Below are 10,732 nucleotides of genomic sequence, written 5' to 3'. Positions count from 1 at the left end.
CCATCTCCCCAATGATTCCATACGCTGTCATGGTGACAGCACTCAGAGTCACAGTGCTCCCTGTTTCAGATTAATGTCCTTGACATTTCTGAGTCCGTTAGGATTAGTTTTGCTTAATCAGAGATGTGAGATAAGACTGAACCAATCAGCATGACGCAGAGGCAATGTTTCATGTAAAGAACCAGCAACCAGCCACCCAGAGCTGGCCAGAGGGTTCTTCATGAGCCCTCGGCTCCTGGTGTTCAGCTTTACCACGTGAGGATGTGTTCTTGATTCTTGTGAAGTTCCCAGCATCACTCCCGGAAGTAGGAGGGAAAGGAGAAGGTGGCTCCACGAACCTCTCTGTTCACCCCATGATCCTTCTCCTTCTGTCCTGTGGGACAGAATTAGGCACATGGTCAATGAGGATGGCTGCAGACTGCAGTTTTCACCTCAGGGGAATCCCTGTGTAATCACCTGACTGAAATCTTATTCCCTAGGAAGAAGAGGGAGATGGTCAAGCCGTGGTTTCTGTCACATTTACTTTCGCTAATCAGCTCTCATGGGGTCGAAGGTGGCGGCTGCCATGGTGGGCAGAGCAGGGTGTTTGCTCTGGGGTCAGAGCGAGTTGTGTCTGTCTGTGCTGTCTTGGACTATTTATTTCTCCTCTCTAACTGTAGGCCTGCCGCTTGAGGTACTCTTTCAGTGTCTCTCTGAATGTGTAAACAGACCATCCACCCATGTCAGCCATGTCTGCACTGATGAGACTCCTCTTCCTTTGACACCACAGCATTCTCTTTCCTTGAAGTCAAAGGTCTCTTGAACCATTTCCTGTCACTGATTCCCTGCTTCGAGCTACGGAATATGATCTGAGTCACATTAATGCGTCTCCCACTTACAGCTTGGTCACCATATCGTGACCCCTCTTGTAGCATTGTCTGGCTGTTCTCACCCACAGAAATCCCCCAAAGTCACTGAATTTACAAAAACAATAATCAATGTCCCATATACTGTCTTTCCCAAGTGTTCTCGTGGGTGGCACTGCCCCAAAGCTTTAAAACAGCCCTTTGACCTCCTGGGCCTTTTTACACCAATATTTGGATGAGATGCTATTATAAAGTATCTGCCTCGGGCATGGTAAGAAACGGGGCTGTATTGGTATGCATGTCCCCTTCACTCACAAGCCAGTGTAGAAAGAACTGAATGGATGGTGGAGCAGGAGGGTGATGTGCAGAAGGAAGGACCAGCCTCCAAGGCTCCTAGGAATGTGATAAGTCAGAACAAAAAACAAAAATGACTTGGGCATTATGGGGACACAATCCATCCGTGCTCTTTATGCATGCATCATAGTGGCAATTGTACATATATCTTGAGTATGCATCTTACACATATGAGTGTGTAATCTATGTTAAGCTTTGGGGAAGACAGGCCCTATGATGAGCTCTGTTTCATTTCTTTTTCTCATATTTTTTAAAGCTTCTGTACAGGTGTATGCTCTATGTTGGGCATCTCCCCCTCATACCCACTCCTACCCTTTCTCATTCCTGAGCTCTGTTTCATAGATGAGAAGACTGGCTTAGAAAGACAAGTGACTTGCTTACAAGCTGGAGAGCAGTACAGCTGGATACAAGTTAATCTTGGGACAATTCAGCCCATGTACTTCTAGAGCTTCCTGGAGATGTGTGCCCAGACTCTCTCTGACTGTAGGGCCCTTCTCCTTTTTCTAAAACCCAAAGGCATGGGGTGTGGACAACAAAGAGGATTGTTTTTTTCTTCTATAAGACAAGGAATACTCTGTACCCAGCACCTATATGTGAAAAGCAGGCCGCAGAGCCGAGGAGAGTGCGAGCTTCCTCTCGGGGGTGGATAGCGTGTTATCCCTTCTTGCTAGGGCAGGAGGCCTGGCTGCTGGGCTCCGATTCAGAACAGGAGCGCATTCAGAAGCATCTTCTGCGGATGCTGGGAAGCTGCTCACATCCCCGGAAAATTCAGTGGGAGACTAAGTTGATGGAGGCGAGGGTTTTATTCAGCAGAGTCTGAGGCCTTTCAGAGCAGGGCCAGGGTCTGTTAAGGGGCAGTCAAGCATAGGCTGGGAATTATCTCCATTGGGTGCCTACCTGTGACAGGCCTCAAGAGCTACTAAGAGGCTCATTCAGTGCCTGGGGGACAATGGCCAGTGGGGACAAACAATTCGGAGGAGTCTATCATTCTGGTGGTGTTATCTTTAGCACTGAATAAAACCGGAGTTCCCCCTTTCTGCCTCCTAGTCAGCACTGTTTTTCGGAGCCAGTGGCACTTTTCAGCTCCCTTTCACTATTTTTCAACAGGTTCACAAGGGCACAAAGTGCAGTATATAAAAAGGATAATGACTTGGCTTGAGGGCAGGAAAAGGCCGATGAACAGAGCAGCCAAGCTTGCCAAGACGAGAATAGTTGAAAGTTTGGAGAAACGTCCAGATGAGATGGCATTGTGCGTGCAAAGCGCAGCACTTCTGAGGTGCGGTGTGGACTCTCTGAAGTTCAAATTACAGAGAAGGGAGAGTCAGCTGGGGGTGGTTGTGAGCGAGAAGTCAGAGGAGCTGGAGGTGCTGGTGGTGGGCGTAGTTCCACCTAGGGGCGATGATGCAGGGCTGGCTTCTCAGGCGAGTGACCTGTACATCCACACAGGGCCCCCCTCCTGAGAAAGGAGTGGAGTGTTGCGTTCTGTGTGCACATCTGGGAATTTTTAGTCATTTTTAAAGAAACGATTCCATGTCTTCACCTGGCCCAGCCCATTCTGCAGCTGGTTCTGGCTTGGAGAAATAACAGTTATTGCAGCCCACAGTCCCAGACACCAGGCTTTGCTGTGCTCCGGCTGTCGGGCAGTAGAGAATATGATTTATATTGTATTGACTCTCCACTTCGCTTTATGTTATACTTCTGAGTGTTTTACACATGTGTACATGTGCACATATGCATGTGTATGTTTGTGTGTGTGCACATGCTTGTGAGGGCCACAGGCTAGTCTTGGGTGTCCTGCCTCAGTTTCTTCTGCTTTGATTTCTAAGACAGGGTCTCCCTTTACTGTGGAGTTCCCCTATTCTCCTAGGCTGGTTGGCCGTGAGCCTAGGGTTCCGCCTGGTTCCATTTCCTCAGCACTGGGATTGCAGGCACACCGCCATGCCCAGTGGTTTTGTTTGTTTGATTTGTTTTTAACATTTTCCTGGGGCTCAACCCCAGGTTTCTTTGCTCACACAACAAGTACTTTACCAACTGAGCCATCTCCCCAGCCTTTTGTAATTTGTGATCTGGAGGATCAAACACAGGAGTCTGTGCTGAGCAAGAGCTACACCCCAGTCCTACACTGTGGTTTTGTGTCTCTACCCCACTATAGGAGGACAATGGGTACTAGATACAGAGTTTTCTTTTTAGTGCATGCTGTATCAAGATTCCTCAAGGAGGTAGCTGTCTGCATCAGTACTCCGTAGTCCATCCACACTTCACAGTCCACATGGGATGTTGTGGGATTCCCTCGGATGATTCAACTACGTAACAAGGCCCTTGTTCAAGTCCAGCAAGAATTGGAGGAATTCTCCCTTGGTTCCCCTACCCGGGTGAGGAGAGGGACAGAAGACAGATTAACCTTCCCGCCTCTCCGAGAACAAAGATTATACTGTCTTGTGTTTTATAATCCCGTACGAACCCAAGTGTGTAAGTGAAGGCTGGAAATAACTACAACACAGATCCAAGTTCAGAACCCAGGACAGTGTCTCCACAGTGTGACAAGGAGTGCAAGCTTGAGGTTGCAATTAATAACTGTTAGTGCCATCTTACCTGGCCACTTTGCACAAAACCAAAACCTGCCTCCCTGAGTCGGGCTGAAGAGAGAGGCATGCCAAGCAGTGTGATGAGGGAGCACTCTGCCTTTTAAATGTTCCTACTGAGGGAGTTCGTTAAGACGAACAATAATGATTACCAACACAGGAAAGGCCGGGTTGGTGATCCCAAGGGTGGCTGGCAATCAGAGTCGCACATTTCTAACTGTGACCACGGGCAGACCCCTAAGTGCACTGATCCCTGATGGTCTTTATCACACACATGCATGTGATAAGATGCAAGATTTTTGGGAGAGTAGTAACTGGCTTCGGCCACTAAACATTCGTGCGTAGAACAGCTCAAAGTCTCCACACTGAATTGCTTGGGCTGAGCCCCTCTGCCTCAGCCATCTCCTCTTCCTCCCTCAGCTCCATGTCTGCTTGTGCTCTGAGGCACAGCTGGACCGGTATCTGGAGCATCCGAGTTGCTCCAGGATCTACTGTCCCAGTGGGCCCCACTCCCAACCCCAGCACCCAGTCTTCTTCGTGGGGTGACGGTCCCTGTGGCAGCTCTCCCCTCCCTACCAGTGCCACCTCACAGATGGAGGGACCCAGTCTGTGGGAAAGAAGAGACCGTGACTTATCGGAACATATGGTTTCCTAATTCAAGTTAAAATGTCTGCACCCTGTTGCATCTGGTGCCATTTTAGTTCGTTAGAAATGCCACACAAGGCTGTGACTAAAGGGAAGAAACGGAGAAAAATACAGTTATTACACACTCAAGAGCCGGGTTTTGCGGCTCATTAGCCAGTGGCCTCCGTGACTAATTAGGTTTTGTCACTGTTGCGGGGTCATTATGCCTTAATTTTTTTGCATAGTTATTCAGCCGTCACTTGAGGAAAAATGAAGGAGAGAAATACCCTTCTCTGTCTCTCCGGCTCTGAATCACTCAGGCTAAACAACTCTTGGGGCCGAGAGTACCAGAAACTGATGAAATGATCATTTTGCCACAAAAGGACAAAGCGATGGGAGAGGATTAAAGAGGCGCTTCTTTAGCGGATGGCAGAGGCCTCATTGAGCTGCGGAGGGCACCATTCAGTGGGGGAGATCATTAACTTTGAAGTCAGTCATCCAGAGATAATGTTTGTCCCTTTACTTCATTTGTTGCCCAACTGGCCTTAGCAACCTCCATTTTTGTTACTCATCCTTGAAAAACTGGGGGAAAATGCGTAGTAAAATAAAGCCCGTGGGTCTTCCCCGGGCCGGAGGCCTAGGTTAATTTTTGCCAGCAGCAAAGGAAATTGAGAAGACCATGGTCTTCGCACAGTGGGGCTTGTGTTGGGTCCAGTATAGTAAAAGAACCCATGGTGTGAGGGGAGACATTGGTGTCAATCACAGGGTGGGACCACAATGGCTGGTAATTGGCGTGGGTCCACCTTCTACGTCTGTCCCGCTGAGCCTGAAGCCGCCAGGCTCACTCTTGAGCCCCACTGCTAACAAATAAACAATTTATCAGGGTTAGGTCTCCTGCGGGTTGCCCCATCGTAGGCTCCATTCAGCCCCCTAGACACCCCCCAACCCCCGTGCCAGCCCCACCACACACACAAAAATTTACGTACACCGTGCAATTTGGGGCAGACGCACCATGTAGCAACAAATTTACAACAGGCCCACCATGAAAATGGCTGTGTCAATATACTGCAGACTGGGGGGGCCGTGCAGCTGTGCCGGGCCACAACTGGTGGTCCCAAAGGGTGCCCGGGGGAAGGGGATGTGTGCACCGCGTCATATCAGCGCTGATTATGAGCCCTCGATTTTGACACAATAGCTCCCACAGATGCTCACGAGAGTCGGTCAGCATCTCATAAGGAGCCTTGTCGTTCCGATGTCCCTTTTCTGCTTCTGTACTCAGAAGCCATGGCTTTAGGAACCAGAGGGTGGGACTTGCTGGAAGCCTTGCAACTGACAGTGGAAATACTGTGGTGAGGATTGGGGCAGGAGTGACTTTTTTTTTTTTTTTTTTTTAAATGCTTGCTTGGTTTGTAGTGGTAGTGGGGATTGCACTCAGCATTCGAAGCAAACGTTCTACCACCAAGTTACACCGGTGATAAGGACTTCTAAAGGACTTTATTGTGTGGAGAGTGAGCTACTTATTGTGGCTTCAGATGTCATCTTTGGGAGCCCCTGCATCGTGTGGCTTGTCAAGTTAGCCTGTGCCTACCTGGGGCATGCTTCACAGACTGGATGGACTTGGCTACAGCTGTCTGTCTTAACACACAGACTGGGAAGTTACTGCATTTGAGCATCTCCTGTGTGCTGTGCTTCATGTCATTTATTCCTGCTAGGGAAGTGATTTCATCACCTGGCATTTACAGGTCGGGAACATAAGGCTTCCAAAATGAGGGGGAATGGCAAGTACTGGGAGCAGGATTTAGAGTCTGTTTGTCCCGATCTGGTTCTGGTGCCCGTATAGTCTCACTTCAGACTGATGGGAAATGAGTCTGTATCCTGGAAAAGAGCTGTTTGGATGGTTGGGCAAGGAGAGATATTCCTAAGGGCTGGGCGGAGTTCATCAATGTGGGAAGTGTTTGTGTATCAAACCTTCTGCCTCTTGCTCTCCTTGTGAGACTTAGCCAACCCTAGTCAACCTCCATTATTAGCATGTGCTTTAGTTCTAGAATCCTAAGAATACTGTTATCTTATGAGGCGTAAGTGTAATTCTAACTCTTCTCTCTATTTAGCTATTAAGACATTCCAGAATTGTGCACTTTTGAGTTAAATGTATGTAGCTGATTCTCAGCATTGTGGGGCAGATATTTTTCATGTTCTTTCCTGTTTCTCATCTCCTTTGCCAAGAAGCATCTGGGGGAACCGGTGGTTAGCAAATAGCATGACACAGCAGCCACTCAATAAACAGAATAAATGGCGGAATGACGTTTCTGGGGTCTTCACTGTCAGTTCTGAACAAGGACCAGAGCCTTCTGTCCGTCCCGTCCCCCCCCCCCCCCAGCTCTCTCTGTTATACTTGCAGCCCAGGAGAAAAAAGGTACGGGCCAGAGGAGCCATTTTGGAGTCACAGCTGGACTGGGGTTGATCCCATTTCCCTAGCTTCTGCTAAGCCCAGGGGAGTAAGGGTGAGGGAGCTATCCCTCAGCCGTCCCTGCCCCATTGTCTTTCTCCCAGATGAGACAGAAGAGCAATTTTATGCTAATCAGCATGTGTGAGATGAGCCCCTGCCTTTTTCTCTCTCTCCAAATTCAACTTCTTTCACTCGGAGACATCCTAAATGAACTGAATGAGCACAGCCTGTGCAGTCCGTGGTCTCAGCTGGGGCTCGTGGGGCCTTTGTCAGGGTGTGAGTCAGCAGTGGGGAACAGGACAGGAGCTAGCCCGACAAACCAGCTCTCTGCTCCCGGGAGCTCGAGGCACTGGTGGGCAGTGCTGCTGCGGGCTGACTTTGAGAAAGAAGATGGTTCATGTGGAAGCATAAGGGAAACTGTCTCCCGAATCTGGGCCAAAGAGAAGTAGCAAAGAGCTTGTGTTAGCCAGACCTCCACAATACAACAAGTGCAATCTTCCAGGATTAGGCAGGACCTCTGAGAGAGCAGAACACTTGGGTGGACTCTGGCAAGCATCAGTCCTTCACAGGGTGTCTCCAGGCCTCCTGTGCATGTGGAAGAACTAGTTCTCTCCCTCCACCACACGGGTCCTGACGATCCAATTCAGTTGTCAGTTTTGGCGACAAGTGCCTTTACCCACTGAGTCATCTCACCAGTCCTGGGGAGTCAATTCTTTACAATCCGTGAGCTGCCCTGGCTTCTGGAGCTACCGTGGAAGCGCATACATACCATGTAGAACAGGCTGAAGGACATTGTGATCCCAACACTGCTCACCACCACACAAGTCCCCAGGTCATAAAAGCCAAGGGACAAGCATCTTGCCCTAGAAACGGCATGTCCTTTGATGTCCCTCCCCCTGATATGCTTTGCCTTTCACCTCTTGGGATCTCAGTTTGCTCACTGACCAGCGGAGGAAGGATACCAGGAGAAGCGCTCGCAATCCGAGACCAAGGGGCAGCTTGTGGCAAATGTAAATTATTCCCACTGTCTCATTTGTCTATTGTTCTACTCACATGTTCTTGGCAATAGTTATTTAAATTAATTAATGGTTATAATGCTCTAAGCAGTATATGTGTGTGTGTATTTCTTAGACTATTATATATAAGATTATATATATAAGAGCATTATCTATCTATCTATCTATCTATCTATCTATCTATCTATCTATCTATCTATCTATCTATCTATCTATCTATCTATCTGCTCTAAGCTCTAGACATGGGAACAGTTCAATCTCTAAGCCCCAGTCTGCAGTACCTGACACCTCTCTGTCCTTCACTGTCATGGTGAGGTGGCAAAAGCTGAGCCCTCTGGGTTCTAACTCCCTGGATGCAGGACTGGAGGCCCATCCGTTTCAAGACAGCCAACAGGCTCCTGATTCATTTCAGATTTCAGTTGAATGTTGAAGAGGCCTGAGCTCTGCTTTAGAAATTAAGCCTCACTAATTAAGACTTGCCTAATCCCCCCTGTGGGTCCAGGGTTGTGTTCTCAAAAAAAGTGAAAATCAGCTAATTATTAGGGCTTTGATATGAAATTCCAGACATCAGAGGGTGGCTGCCCCTTCTCCCCCGTTTTCGGATCCCTGGTGCCTAGAAAAGGCTCTTGAGAGATTAACTAACTTTCCATCTTTTGTCCTATAAAGGGAAGACTTTGATTCTTTTCCCAAGGATGGAAAGCTCGTTGCTAGAAGAGTGCACACAACACCAACAGTCTCTCACCAGATTCACTTTATCACATCTGCTTTGGACAGTTCTCCTCTTCTGAAATCCAAATCTCCTCTTAGTCAGCATGCTCCCTGCCCTCTGGTAGATCTCTTCAATCTGTAAAACAAAAGAAAACAAAAAATTGAGCAGATTCTTCCACTTGATTGGCCCATGGCATTTGCAAAAACAACAAAATAAAACAAATAAACAAACAAATAAAAAACCAAATTGAGGATCTGAAATGAGACAGCTTTGGGAAGAGTCTGAGATAGTTCAACCACTGTTTCTGTTTATTTATGAAATTAATTCAGTAAACATGCATTCCTCCTGCCTGCAAGTTTGAAATGAAGTACAGCTCCTGCCACAAGGTCTATCCTGAGACGTGGCCATGCTGACCACAGGCTCTCCTCCTGCCGTCCCCCCTCACCAATGTCGAGTCCTCTCAGAAGTGCCTCTACCCCACACTGTGTCTGTTATCTGGAGTTGAAACTGAAGCAGCAATGTCTGGTTCAACTGCCAGTGTGAATACACACTCGCTCTGAGGGAAAGCATGGCGCCATTGTGCAGGAGTCTCGGCTTGTTCTCAGCTCCAAAGGGAAATCGTGGCGATGAGCTCAGCATTTCAAATGTTAATGCAGTAAAGTCATATACATGCTTTCCACTTTTAAGTCACCTAGTATCCGTGGCAGGTCCCCAAACCCTTGAGGGGTTAAATGACAGTGTTACACTGACTTCCCACAGCTGCAATGGGCTTTAATTAGCTGCTCATCATCACCAACCACTCATTATCTGGTTTCAGATGCTGCTGAAATGCCCACCTCTGGGTGGTTTCTCTGCACCTAGTAGGCCTCTAAGGTCCCTTCCTCTCATTGTGGAAATTCTCTAGTTTTATTTATGTCCCCTCATCAAGCCCAGATGACCTACTGTGTCCCAGGGTGGTGTGTGTGAAGGAAACTGCTCCAGTGGTTACAGGGAGTCAGAAGCAGCGATTGGTAATTGCTCCTGGTGACGATGACAGGTTGACAGAGCACGGGTATGGAATGAAAGCTTCCTACCCCCCAACACTACAGAATCTGGAACATAGTAGCCCCACTGAGGTTCTCAGACCCTTATTTAACAATCAGTGGAATTTAGAAGGGTCTGGTAAGGATAAAACAAATCTATTTGGACTATTATAAAGTCTGATGAGTGAACCAAATCTTTCTTCCAGTTAGCACCTGCCTTCTGATGACTGAGTTGGTGAGCTTTTAGATGTTGCTTGCACATTCCTGCATTTGGCAAACGGATTGCACACACCGAAGCGGGTGCTCTCCTGTTTCTCACCTCTTCCTGCCTGTCCGCCAATGCCTAGGCCCTCTGTATCCCAGAAACTTGCCTGAGGTTCTTTCCATGGCTTAAGAATTGTGATTCCCTATAGCAGTTGCTTCCAGGGGACATCTGCTCTGAGAAGCAGTCAATATTGTGGAAAAGTTCAAAGAATACCCATCATTAGCAATGTCAGCTTTACAACCAGGAGGTAATGGCATTAAAGGGGCTGGTCATAATACCCAACAATAGTGACCTCATTAACCAGTGATTTATCATGATGAAAAGACCTGTTTAACCTTTGGTCTCCACAAGCTTTCTCCCCTTAACAAAAAGGCCTATTATTTCAAGTTGTCAGGGGATAATTTGTGAGTTGTTAAAGGCCACATTCAATTACTCTTAAGACAATTATATGGAGCCCATGCTCCCCGCAAGGTGCCTACACAATAAATTTTGTTTTCCCCAGCCATCTTTTTAGCAGCACACAGAAACCAGGTGTTTGATGACTTTTCCACGGGCCCTGCCTGCCTTCTCACCGCCCTGCTGGGGTTGTCCGATTACAAACTGCGTTTTCAGACCTGCACCGAATGGTGCATTTAAGGTAGCAGGCCAAATTCTTCTGTCCGCTTTTAGTAGCATCGAAGGACAGACCATCAGAGAAACAGAGCTGGGCACTGTGGGAAAATGCAGCGCCGGGGAAGGCTGGCTCTGGCTTCTAGAGGCACATAAACTACCATGCAGATGTCATCTCAGCCGGTGTTTTCAGAGGCCTCCTCACAGCTCGAGAGGATTGTGTCCTTGAAGGTCTCCCGTGGTTGGGTCTGATGGTGTCC

General features: G+C 48.0%; 1 long non-coding RNA gene across 1 annotated transcript; it reads right to left on the bottom strand.

The window, feature by feature from the left end:
* Window positions 1-234: 234 nt before the first annotated feature.
* Window positions 235-9,652, bottom strand: LOC121826046 (uncharacterized). The gene is made up of 3 exons (XR_006068374.2): window positions 9,519-9,652; window positions 8,610-8,711; window positions 235-373 (listed from the first exon to the last, which is right to left on the bottom strand). It is a non-coding gene; the product is annotated as an uncharacterized LOC121826046 (long non-coding RNA).
* Between the last annotated feature and the right edge of the window lie 1,080 nt (window positions 9,653-10,732).

The sequence above is a fragment of the Peromyscus maniculatus genome, chromosome 1, assembly GCF_049852395.1.
Source record: "Peromyscus maniculatus bairdii isolate BWxNUB_F1_BW_parent chromosome 1, HU_Pman_BW_mat_3.1, whole genome shotgun sequence".
Taxonomy (NCBI): Eukaryota; Metazoa; Chordata; class Mammalia; order Rodentia; family Cricetidae; genus Peromyscus; species Peromyscus maniculatus.
Note: the sequence above shows the minus strand (reverse complement) of the source record. Positions and strands in the feature narration are given on the sequence as shown.